This window comes from Panthera tigris, chromosome B2 (assembly GCF_018350195.1).
Source record: "Panthera tigris isolate Pti1 chromosome B2, P.tigris_Pti1_mat1.1, whole genome shotgun sequence".
Taxonomy (NCBI): Eukaryota; Metazoa; Chordata; class Mammalia; order Carnivora; family Felidae; genus Panthera; species Panthera tigris.
This window is the reverse complement of record NC_056664.1, coordinates 32,811,983-32,824,729: the sequence shown is the minus strand read 5'-3', so window position 1 is coordinate 32,824,729 and position 12,747 is coordinate 32,811,983.

The following is a 12,747-nucleotide window of genomic DNA, read 5'->3' as shown; positions in this document are numbered from 1 at the left end:
TTTTTGGCCCATTTTTATTTGATGTTCCCAAGTGCCTGATTTAAAGTATTTTTCAGGGGCTCCTGGGTGGCCCACTCGGTTTTATACGTCTGACTTCAGCTCAGGTCATGATCTCACAGTTCGTGAGTTCGAGCCCCGCATCAGGTTCTGTGCTGACAGCTTGGAGCCTGGAGCCTGCTTCAGATTCTGTCTCTTTCTCTCTCTCTCTCTGGCCCTCCCCCACTCGTGCTCTGTCTCTCAAAAAACAAAACAAAACATTAAAGTGTTTTTCATCTCTGCAAATGATTGTTTAAGAATACTTAGTCCAGGGATACCTGGGTGACTCAGTCAGTTAAGCATCTGACTTCACTTAAGCATCTTGATATCATCAGGTCACGATCCCAGGGTTGTGGAATGGAGCCTCGTGTTGGCTCTGTGCTGACTGTAGAGCCTGCTTAGGATTCTCTCACTCTCGCTCTCTCTCTCTTTCTGCCCCTCCACCACTCGCGCTCATGTGCTCTCTTAAAAAAAAAAAAAAAAAAAAGAATATTCAGTCCAGGTTGGAGTGTTGTGTCAGAGTTTTCCTCCACCTGGTGGCGTTTTTCTGGAGGAAACTTCATCAGCTGAAGTATTTTTCTTTTTTTTTTTTTTAAAAATTATTGAATGGGCGCCTGGCTGGCTCCATCAATGGAGCGTGTGACTCTCGATCTCAGGGTCAGTGGCGAGTTTGAGCCCCACCTTGGGTGTGAAGATTACTAAAATAAATAAATTTTAAAAAACTTGAAAAAATGATTAAGGTATAGTTGACCCACAACGTTACATCAGTGTCAGGTGTATAACACAGAGATTTGACAGTTCTGTACATTACTCAGTGCTCGCCATGGCTAAGTGGACTTGTCGACCACACATGGCTACAATATTATTGGCTGTATTCCCTATGCTGTACTTGTCATCTCCGTGAAGTATCTCTGTCATCTCTGAAGTATCTTTTTTTGGCGGGGAGGATCGATGTGTTTGTGGATTTGGTAATTCTTCTTGTTTCCATAAGCTTACTCCCTTCTCTCCATTCCCCAGCAAGGCTCCCAGGGCCACCTTCCCCTCCCCGGTCGCCCCTGTCACCCAGAACTGGTGCCTTTTCCAGACGGCTACTCTGGCCCCGCGCATTCAGCAACACCTTCCTTTCAATTCCAGCAGAAGCCAGTGCTCTGATCCGCTGGGCATCAGACCTATTCGAGGTATTGGTATTTCCCACCAGGGCACAGCTCTCTCTCTCTCTCTCTCTCTCTCTCTCTCTCTCTCTCTCTCAGGATCATTTTATTTGTGTCCCCAAGCAGGTTGCTGCCCTCTCTTCTTTTGCACGGAGTCTTCCCCTGACCTTCTCTACTCTGTGAGGTCCAGACCTTGTTCTGTCGCGTTCAGAGCTTGCTTTCTCTTCTCAGCTATTTCCTGGTTATGCTGCAGGCGGGGGGGCCCGGGGGCCTTTATCGCCCTCCTTGTTCTTCCGCACGGCAGAAACACATGTGCAGAGGTCTGGATTTTGGCTGCTGTCGTTATCCTAAGGGAACCCGGAACCCGGCTCGGGTCTTCTTAGTGAACTGGCAGTGGCCACTGGCAAATTCCACAGGAGCTACCAAGCCAGTTCCTGGTATTTATTTTTGTTTACGTTGGCCAGAGTTATTGTATCGCTTGCACCCAAAGAATCCTAGCTGTAACATCATGTTTCCGGCCACCTGGGTGGAGCTGGGTTGCAGGGAGAGGCATATGGGAGCTGGAGGAGCTTCGGAGCCCTGATTTTAACCATCTCGAGGGCCCCAAGATAGGGTATTTCTGGGAACTGGGTGGCTTCATAATCCTGTGTATTTATTGACACTTTTACTGAAGTAAAACACACTTTCACGGAGTGAACACACTGATGCCATCAACATCCAGATGAAGGACAGAACATCCAAGTCCTCAGAAGCCCCCTCATGTCCCTTTTGGCCACCACCCCCCTCAAAGGTCACGCCGATACTCTGACTTCTCTCACTATAGGTTATTTGTTCTGTGTTTATACTTTGTATGAATGGAATCACCAGAATCACACAGTATGTATACTTGGGTCTGGCTTCTTTTTGCTCAATATTATGACTGTGGGTTTCACCCACGCTGTTGAGTAGATTTGGGATCTATTTTGGGGATCCATCCAGCGCCCGTGGAACCACTCCCTTTATCTAAGGAGCAGAGTTGTGACTGAGAGCCCTTGAACTCGGGTGGGCCCCAGTGTGTGACACCCCCCCCCTCCACCCACATGCCCCTTGCCATTTGCACTTCCAGATTTGGAAACAGCTCTTTTCCTGGAGTGCCTGCCCGCCTCTGCTCTCCACTCTGTCCCCTTGGAATGCAGTCCTCGCGCCCCTGGAGGACATGGCCGGACTATTAGTAAAAATATTATACAAATAACAGTGTGTGTTAAAGGGCGCCCGAGTGGCTCAGTCAGCTAAGCACGGCTCCTGGTTTTGGCTCAGGTCATGATGTCCCAGTTCATAAGTTTGATCCTGAGATGGGCTCTGCGCTGACAGCATGGAGCCTGCTCAGGATTCTCTCTCTCTTCCTCTCTCTGCCCCTCCCCTGCTCATGCTTTCTCTCTCTCAAAACAAGTAAATAAACTTAAAAACAACAACAATAACAGCGCATGTTAGTGACAGCCTCTTTCAGCCGTGTGTTGTGGTAGTTTGCAGGGGCGTAGCACAGGGGGCTTGATCCCAGCTGTCTGTTAAGCTCTTCAGGAGGGGGACCCCCCCTCCCCACCCTGATGTGCCTCTCAGGACCGTGGTGAGGATGACAGGGGCTACCCCATGACAGAACTTGCTGGTCATCGCAGTGCCCGTGATGCCAGATGCTGACGTCTTGGACATACTCAGACTTTGCATCACCCTGGATGACCGAGGCCCTGCCCTCCCACAGGGTCTGATTTAATAGGTTTGGGATGCGCCCAGACATCAGTTTTAAAAGTCCCCAGATGATTCTAATGTGCCACAGTAGGGTCGGCCAACCACGGGCCTGGCACATAGTGGGAAGGCAGTAAATGTTGACTTTGAGGGTTCGAGCCCCGCATCCGGTGAGCACGAGCCCCGCTTTGGGTAAAACACGAGACCCCCAGGGTGATCCCTACTTCTCTCTCTCTCTCTCTGTGCCCCTCGCTCACTTTCGCCGTCTCTCTCAAATAAAAGGGCTGCAATTTGCAGGGAGAGAGGCGAGGTGTGCAACTTCCTGTGGCTGGCGCCCCTCTCACTCCCTTTACAGGCCTCTTCATTGTACCTCCCCGTTCCCCTTGCTCTGCCTTCTGCCACCTAGGAATCCAGGACATCCCTCACCTGCCGCCTCCTGCCCCGGGTCAGCCGGCGTCCCTCTGGACTTTGCGGGGCATCAGAAGAGGCACCCCTCCCTCCCCGCCGTCAGAGCAGGTGAGCTGGGCTGCACATGAATCCGAGGGGGCGGCGGCCCAGCTGGGAAGCAGCCCTGAAATAGACCCCTCGCCGCCCCCGCTGCCTCCTCCCGGAATCTGCTCAGGTGAAAAACAGGCCTCTCAATCCGGGTGTCTCACCGGGCGTCGGAGGGAGGTGGCGCCGAGCCCTACCCGCCGCTTAGATCCGGCCCCGAGTCCAGCTCAGATCCGTGCAGACCCTGCCCGGGCCGGACCAGCGCTGCAGTGAGGGCTCTCGGCCACTGGGCGGCGCTGGCGGTCCGCGCTGGGGCTTAGCGTGCGGCTGGTGGGGAGGGAGGGCCACAGCGGCCGCTCTCCTGAAGGGAGGCTCTGCGCGCCCCTTCCCGGCCTGGAGGGCCCTCAGATGGGATCTCCCTGAAATTTGGGGGTCACGTGGGGCCGGATGGGCCCTTCCTGAGGAGGCGGGGGCGGCGAGCGTGCACAGGCCGGGGCATACACCCTTCTGCAGGAGCCAGCAGGGAGAGAAACGGGACCACCCTCCCAGCTGCTCCCCTGCTTCTTCGTTTTGTCCCACGTTTCCCACCTGCTTCCTGAATTCGGAGCTTTGGGATGGAGGGAGGTCAAGACCATCTGTCCATCTAACCATTCGTCTGTGTGTCCACCCACCCCTCTACTCAAGCACCACGGGTTGCCCACAGGCGGTAAACCCACTGCACACAGGAAATAGAGGGGTAAGAGATTCTCCTTCCCCCTGGGGGGGAGCAGACCACTGAACCGGAAGCTGGGGAATTCTCCACCAGGGGTGGTGGCTAAGCTGGGCCTTGAAGGTCAGGGAGAGGGTTTCTGGATGGAGAAGAGGAGGTGATTCAGCCACATAGGTGAGAGGGAGGAGGAGGGCCCAGGGCCTTACATGGGCTGAAGGGTGCAGGGGAGGGAGGGGCAGCCAGAGGACTCCTTGGGGACCTGCATCTACCATCTCTCCCTCCAGTGAAGGGAGCTATACCAGCCCCTCCTTATCAGTGAGGAAACTGAGGCTGGAGACATCGAGTGCCCTGCTGCGGCCCCACAGTGACACAGTGTCATGGCTGGGGCCGAAGGCAGGTGTATTAGACTCAGGTGGAGAAAGAACCTGGTCTTTAACCACGGAATGCATTAACTGGCAGCACTGGGCCAGGGGCAGCCCGTGTCAGCTCACAGTCCTGGACCCCCTGATGCCGGCCTGCCAGAAACATATGGGGTCTTTCACGGCCCTGGCTTCTACTCTGTGACCCTGACTTTCCTCCTGCTGTTTCTCCTCCCCACTCACACTCTGCTCTTGGGAGAGGGTCCGCCATCAGCCACCACCTCTGCGGTGTGTGGGAAAAGCCTTCGTCCCCGGAGGGACTAGTTAGGGTCTACCAGCAGGTGGGGAACACTTGGTGGGGCCAAGCCGATGCCTCATGGTGCCCGCTCCTCCCGTGACCCTCGGGGGTTGGGGCCAGAGAAGCCATGGGTCCAGAGGGTAGGGGCTTCAGAGCTGGGGCTATGCAGAGTTGGGCCAGGGACAGAGGTCAGACGAGCTCTGCAGGGAAACTGGTATGCAGCATTGGCCTGGTGGCTCCCCCTTTCTGGGTCTCAGTGGCTCATCTGTAGCCCGAAGCGGGGGGTACAGACCCCTGAGGTGGTAGGGGCTAGGAGAGGCCCAGGTGTGGGGATGTTGGGGTGGGACTGGGTGCATGAGGTGGGCCGGCTGGAGGGCCCTGGGTCCTCCACTCATTCCCATGCCCAGCCCTGCTGAGAGGCCCCCACTCCCCACCTAGCCACTCGCCCACCTTCCTCCTGCTGGTCCCCCCGGGGTCTTCAGTTGTGGGGGCCTCATACCCCACTCCAGCTGGTTGGAGTTCTATTAATATTTCAGTTTGATGAATTAAAGATTCTTTCTACCCTCCTTCTGATGTCCCAGGAGGGAATTAAAAAACGAATCCGATCCAATCAAATGCCATTGAAATGCAGCCCACGAGGGGAGGAGCGGGTGGGTGTGGGCTTTTCTTTCCCAGCTCTGCTTTGTCCTCTTTGGGGTGTGTGTGTGTGTGTGTGTGTGTGTGTGTGTGTGTGTGATGGGCTGGTCTTTGTGAGGCGGGGACAAGAGGCAAGAGAAAACTGGGGCGGAGGAGGGCAAAGGGTATCTGCACGGTTGCCGCTGCCTTTAGAGGGGAACTGGATCCCGAGTGTGGCTCAGGTTGCAGGGAAACTGAAGCTGTGGGGTGGGGAGGGGCGGTGCAGCTGTGACCCCAGCCCCATGAGCTGACCATGACTGCCCCCTGCCCCTTGTGGGATGTTGGATGCTTTCCAGGTCAGCTCCACCTCCCTGGCTTTCCCAGGGTTTGCTGGAGATACCTCAGCAGTGAGGACGTGAACCTTGGAGATAGCGTGAGCGGGATCGTGAGCGGGATCGTGAGCGGGATTGTGAGCGGGATCGATGCTCCTGAGGCTCCGACAGCGGGAGGTCCTGGGGGTCATTTCCAGCTTTCTGTCCCGTCAGCTGTCTGGGTCCCCCTTTGGAGGGAGCAAATGCTGGGGCTTCCTTCCCGCACTGTCCAGGAGCTTCCTAAGGGGAACAGAGGCTGGAATACTTTGGGGGCGGGACTGACAAAGGGGCTTGCTGGCAATTTCCAGCCCTGCGGTGGATCGTCAGCCAGGCCCTGTGGCCTTTGCCTCTTCCCAAAACGGCCTGGGGCCCATTTGGAAGACAATCTAAGGCTCCAAATCACAGCGTCCTTTACACTTGAAAAGCCTTTCTCCTCCCATACTTTCCTTTCACCCTCAAGGTGGCCTGAGTCCCTGCAGCATCACGATCCACACTTGACAGTTGAGGAAGGACACTGAGGCTCAAAGCAGGGGACTGGCGTGCCACAGCATCAGTGCAGTAGTGCTGGGACTGTCTGCAGCTGGGCGGTCCCCGGAGTGTGTGATTGAGATTGGGGACAAGTGTGGAGAAGACAGAGCAGAGCGAAGACATTCCCTGCCACCAGGGCCAGCTGGACCGCGTCCCCTCCTGCGCCTGTCACCTGGCTGCTCCCCCTGGCGCCCAGAGCCCTGCCACTCAGCCAAAGGAGCAGGCTGGCCACGAGGCACGAGGCACGGGCGGGCGGGAGGGGTTTTAAATGTTAATTGTATTTTGACATCCTGGCTTGTGACATCCATCCTAATGACATTTGGCTCGCAGCTGACAGCCCCCGGACATGTGGAGGGAGAGGGATGATAAGTAGTTTTAAATTGCAGTGTGGCAAAGAGGCTGGAAAATCCTGAGTCTTAAGAAAAAAGAGAGGGCCAGGAGCGGGAGAGGGAAGGAGGAGGTGAAAGTGGAAATCAAGGAGGAGAAAGGGGAAGGCTCCTTCTCTCTGGGGGGTCAGCCATTCATTTGTTTAACAAGTGGACATTTATTGGGCACCTACTGCATGCTCGGGGGCACAGTCTCAGCTGCGGGGGGGGGGGCGAGGGGGAGGGTGTCAAAAGCCCCGTCTGGCTGTGCGCCCCACTCCCTGCGTGGCTCTCAGTGCTTGTAATTCCAGCTCCTCCGTCAGGGTCTAAGTGACGCTCCTCCCTGACCTCCCTTCCCTGCCCCCCTTGAGCTTGAGGCAGCGCCGATGCCTCCCTGGCTTTTCCTTTCTCCTGTCCCCTCTCTTTTCAGCCCTATGGGTGGGGAAAATGAGGCTGAGGAAGGGAAGGGGAAGCATCATCTTTCAGGCCAGGGAGCTCCAGAGCAGCCGGAAGTAGCTAAAATTGACCTTGGACCATTTGTGTCCCTTCACCCGCCCCACAACCACAGCTCTTCCCCTGCCGTCCGCTTGCTGAACTTCCCCTCCTTCCCAGCTGCCTTGATCGCCGTGCAGGCTGGAAGAGACAGAGGCTCCCAGCCCAGCCTTTAACCTTCTGTCCCACACCCCCATTTTTGTGGGGTGCTCCTGCAGCATGGGTTAAGGTCTCTCTAGCAAGTTGGTGCTGAACGTCCTCTAAATCCTCACATACCTCATTTGGCTTCTGCCTCCGGTCCTGTGCGCTTGGGCTTAACAGAGCTGTGTTCCGAATCTGCTCTTTTTTTGCTCTCTGCTCTGTCTAGTCCCCTCTTTCCCTTTACAGGGGCCGGTGGGAGGGTGTGGGTATGACGGTGCTGTGTAACCTGGAAAGTCCTTGGTCCAAATGGAATGATACTAGGAGCATAGACCCTTATCAGAGACCCCTGGGGCTAGATCTTTTTGGAGTTTAGAAAGATAATAGGGCGCACATATTATATATTGTACAATCCTCCAGGAGGCCTCGTAGCAGTATCCCCAAAACAAATATGCTGGCTCCTATTCCTGCAGGGAAACAGAGTGTCTCCCACCAAGGGAGCCAGACAGTGGCAATGACTTGCTCTCACATCAGGTTTTGCAGCCAGATGAGTTTGTTGAAAACTTATGGACAAGCTTGTGGTGTTCAGAGCATTCTGGACTGTGGAATTGTGGAAAGGGGACGGCAGCATCAGCCGGCCCACGACTCCTCAGAAAAATCCCAGAGCTCATAGGAGGGGTCCTGGAGGTTGGACCCACACTGGCCTAAGGGAAGAGCAGATTCCCCGGGTCCCTCTTCTGCTAACCCTCAGGAGTGTCAGGAGCCTGTCCCAGAGCCCAGGCTGGGGGTATTTCAGAGTGCCCGGGCCCTTGACACTCAGTATCTCCGTGGGGCAAAGGAGAAGGGCTGGTGTGACCATGGGAGGCAGAGTAGGAATGACTGACCCCAGGATTCTTAACCCCGGGTCCCATCCTCTGACCCCAGCTCTCCACAACTCCTCCATGCCTGCAAAGTGACTTATGAGTCTCCAGAGAGCACGGAGCCATTGCCTTCTCTTGCAGTCAGCTTTTCATCCTGGAAATGTCCCGCCATTATTGTTTAAACCAACTCCCCCATCACAGGCGTTTCCGTCTAATGGCCTGGTTTAGGGGAAACCCAAATTGAGACCCATCAGACGCTGAGGTTGAGACAGCGGCTGGGTCACCGCAACATGGGGACCCTTTATTAGGTATTCCAAGCCTGCCAGGCTCTCCCCTGGCCCCTGCACCTTCAAGTTCACTTTGATGTATTTCAGCAAATTCTAAACTTCAGGATTTTCAAAGGCAGCTGCCCTCTCCTATTAGGATTCTTTGGAAATGGAGACATCCTCGTAGGAGTAGCTCCGGTGGGTTTGAGTTGCCAAACGCAGGGGGTGGGAAGGGGTGGGGAAGTTGTTTCCCTTACCAGGGAGATCAGAATAAGAGTTGGAAGGAAGGATCTGCTGCAGCACGAGGGAGTGAGGTCAGACTTCAGGAAGAACTTCCAGGTCAAAAAGCTATGAAGCACAGGGCCTGGGTGGCTCAGTTGGTTAAGCGTCCAACTCCTGGTTTTGGCTCAGGTCATGATCTCATGGTTGGTGGGTCTGAGCCCTGTGTTGGGCTCTGTGCTGACAGCGTGGAGCCTGCTTGGGATTCTGTCTCCTCCTCTGTCTGCCCCTCCCCTGCTCGCTCTCTCTCTTTCAAAATAAATGAATAAACTTAAAAAAAAAAGTTCTGAAGCACACGTGTATTTTTATTTGCATTAACATTTGTATTATCATTTTCTCTAAGATTGACCACCTCTTTCCCCTCCCCCAAGCCCCTGTCCCCCCAGTGCTAAAATGGTGTCTCCTCATCTCTGGGTAAGCGTGTGCACATGGGATTGGTGGGACTGGTGGATTAGAATGACCACCGTGTTTACCCCACTAGTGTCAATCAGGTCATCCTCTTTAAGGGTTTCAGAAAGAGACCCAACCCTGAATCCCGCATCCTTAGAGAAACCTGAGCCCAGCGCCTCTTCTCACTGATGGGGAAACCAATGCTCAGAGAGGCTGGGCCTGACTGCCCCAGGCCACACAGTATGAACACCAAGGACCTAGCCTCTTGCTTCCAGCCCTGCGCCCCCCCTTCCCACACCCGGGCGCCTCCCAGTCAGGGTACAGCTTGCTGAACAGGGCATTTGGGAGGTCAGGCCCTTGCACCACCCGGCCTGGGCCAGGGCTCTTGTGACCTGACCCCTCTGCTGATCACTCACCTACAGAGGTGGCTCTGTAGCTCCCTTGTTTCCCCATGATGCCCCCAGCAACCCCGGGGGCAGGGGACACCAATTGAAGTTCCTGGAGGGGCGTGTGTGTATCTGTATGTCCGCGTGTTTAGCTGTGTCTGAGGGTGCCCGTGTGAGTGCGTCTGTATACGTGTGTGTGTGTGTGTGTGTGTGTATCTGAATGTATCTCTATGTATGTGTCTGTGTTTCTGTGTCAGTCTCCATGACAAGTCAAGTCAGCCAAAGTCAGCAGGAGGGAGAAGTCGGCAGGAGAAGCTGGCTCAAGCTAGGGCTCACAGGTGAGCGTGGGCGGCTGACCACTCAGAGGCGGGGAGGCCCGGAGTGGCCCAGGACGGCTGCCCGGAAGAACTAGGCCTTCAGGCTGAGTACCTTCACACTGGACGAGTCCACAAACCCAGCCATCTGCCAGCCAACAGCGTTTCTTTTTTTAACCCCTGAAAAATATAGCCTGCCCAGCCTTCTGCGACACAGCTGGTGGGGGGCGGGGGGGCAGGATAATTATGGCCAGAGTGAAGGCAACACTGAGGGGCAGGGAGTGGGGAGAATGGCTGGGTTGGTTTGGGTTCTCAATAAACCGTGGCCCATTTATTTTCAGTTTAATTAATTAATTGATTAATTAAATAAAAGGATATTGAGGACAATATCCTGTGTTAAAAACCGTAGTGGCTCCCACTTACTGGCATGTAAACACAGGACTGGGTGCTGTGCGTACATTCTTTTATTCCCTTTTGATGACGGCCTGGCCAGTAGCTAACTTTCCATGAGTTAGACAGAGGACCCCCTTTTAGGCAGACATAGCCTCAAGACAGGACGTGTCACTTGTCAAGCCTGAGGGAGGCTGGATTTGAGCCTCCCAGCATTTCCTATTCTTGCACACCAGCCCTGCTCTGAGGTCAGCATCATGGTCCTTGTTCTATGGGTAGGAAGCTGAGGGACCCTGGCCAGGAGGACCCAGGCAGGCTGTTCCCAGGGACGAGGCCTCCCCAGGAGTGACTTGACTGTCCTGCACGCCCAGAGGAACGCACACTCTTGTGGCCTTAGCTTAAGTCTCTGTAAAATGTGCCGTGCTGAGGTGTGGGTGGCCACGGGCTGCACTCCTCAAGGGCAGGATGGTGTGCAGTCATTGTGTATTCCCAGGGCTGGGAATGGAACAGGATCTTGGCCAGTGCTGGTTGTGTTAAAAAGAAAGAAAGAAAGAAAGAAAGAAAGAAAGAAAGAAAGAAAGAAAGAAAGAAAGAAAGAAAGAAAGAAAGAAAGAAAGAAAGAAAGAAAGAAAAGGCATGAATGAATGCATGATCCAGGCCCTTCCATCAGAGGCTTCAGTCTGACTGGGTAAATGAGACATGTATTTGGGGCCATTACATATGTCAGCAAAGGGAGTTCAGGCTTTGCCAACATTTATTCATTCACCAAACATTCACTGAGCTCACAGGCATCGTGCCAGGCACCGGATGAGCCACGGTGAACCAGTTGTGGTTCTGGCCTGGCATAGTCTGGGATACTGGAGGAGGGGGTGCCCGAGTGGGTCTCTGGGAAGGGGCAGGGGTGTTGGATAAGGGGCTTGGAGGGAGAAAGGGAAGACCAGTAGGGGGGAGGGTCATTCCTGCTATCCCCAGACATTCCTTTGACACATAAGGGTGCTGTCTGCGGAAATTAGGGGTGGGGCGGTAAGAGGGGTGGTGGGTCCCCCCTGACCTAGGCACCTTTGAGCATCGGGTGGCACTCTGCAAATCAGCCAGGAGGACTGAGGTACTGATGGGGAGGCAGGCCACTGCGAGCCACTCTCCCCCCAGCTCCCTGACACTGTGCAGCACACCCTCCCCGGGACAAGGACAGTCACACGTCACAGCTCTAATTGAAGCCTCTTCTGCAGTCTGGGACGAGATGCTCTTGTAATCCTAAGAGGGCTGAATGGCTCCCTCCCTCTCTTCTTCCTCGGTCTGCCTCTAAGGCCAGACCTCCCCCACGAGTTTTTTCAAGCTCTCCCCCCCCCCCCCGAAGGAGGAGAGCTGGGGCTCCAGCCTCTCCCCCCCGGGTTAAGGGATTCCCTCCTGGGCTTGTGTTAGCCTGCCCGCCTGGCCACCTGTTACACTTTGCAAACCAGTGCTGGAGAGAGAGAGGAGCAGGCTGTGGGCCATGGGCTGGGGGTTCCCCTAGCCTGGCGGGGTTCTGGGGCCTCAGCGGAAAGGGACCTCTCTGACAGGCTGTGATATTGGGGGCAAGTTCAATTGCCTCACTGAGCCTCAGTTTCCCCCCGCGTGGTATGCTCGAACCAGGAGCGGTGGGGCGTGCAAATGAACATGCCACATGGGGGCACACGCCACGTGCATGCGGATGTGTGAGAAGAGGCCCTGCGGGTGGGGGTTCTAGTGACGCACGGGGGTGGGGAGGAGCGCAACCCCTTCGCATCGCAGTGCTTTGCTGTACTTCTCAGGGTGTGTGTCGGAGGCTGTGTTGCCTGCCCCTCGACCTTTGGAGTCAGGAGGGCCCCGCCGCCACGTCCTGGGGTGGCTGAGCTGACACCCGCAGGGTGGGGGGAGGGGGCAAGGAAGGGGGCTTCCGGGAGAGGGCGCCGGTGGGGCGTGGTGGGAGCGGGGAAAGACCGCGGGGCGGGTGTGGCGGGGTGGAGGGGCGCTTGGAGAGCTCCGGCCTTCCCGCGGCGAAGGTGCGGGGTCGGAGGTGGGCTCCCAGGTGCTCTCTCTTTAAAAGGCCGGCGGAAGCGCCGCGCGCTTGGCCCGCACTTGCAGCGCAAACTTGCCGGGCTGGGCTCGCGCCTTCTCGAGTGCGGCAGCGGCAGTGGGCGCGGGGGCTGAGCGGCTGCGGTCCCCTCGCCCCCTCGTGCTCCCGGGCGCTCCCGCCCCCTCCCGCAGCCTCCCCTCTCAGCGTCTTCCTCGCTCCCCCTGTCTCTCGCTCGCTCTCCAGCGCGCTCTCTCGCTCGCTCTCATTTTTTCCTGCTGCTGCTGCTGCTGCTGCCGCTGCCGCGGCGCCGCCAGGCGCCCGCATCTCGGCCGGCTGCGCTCGCCAGTCGGCTCCCGTTCCACTCCTTTCCCCTCCCGGAGCCCCCGGCTGCACCCCGCTCCCCGGAGCCGCCTCGCCCGCTCCCTTCGGCTCGGACGCCGGGCTCCGCGGAGCCGGAGCAGGGCTGGCCGCGGCTCCCTAGCTCGCTCGCTCGCTCGCTCTCGCCGGAGCGGCAGCAGAACGCCGCGCGCTTGGAGGAGGCTCCGGCCGGGCAG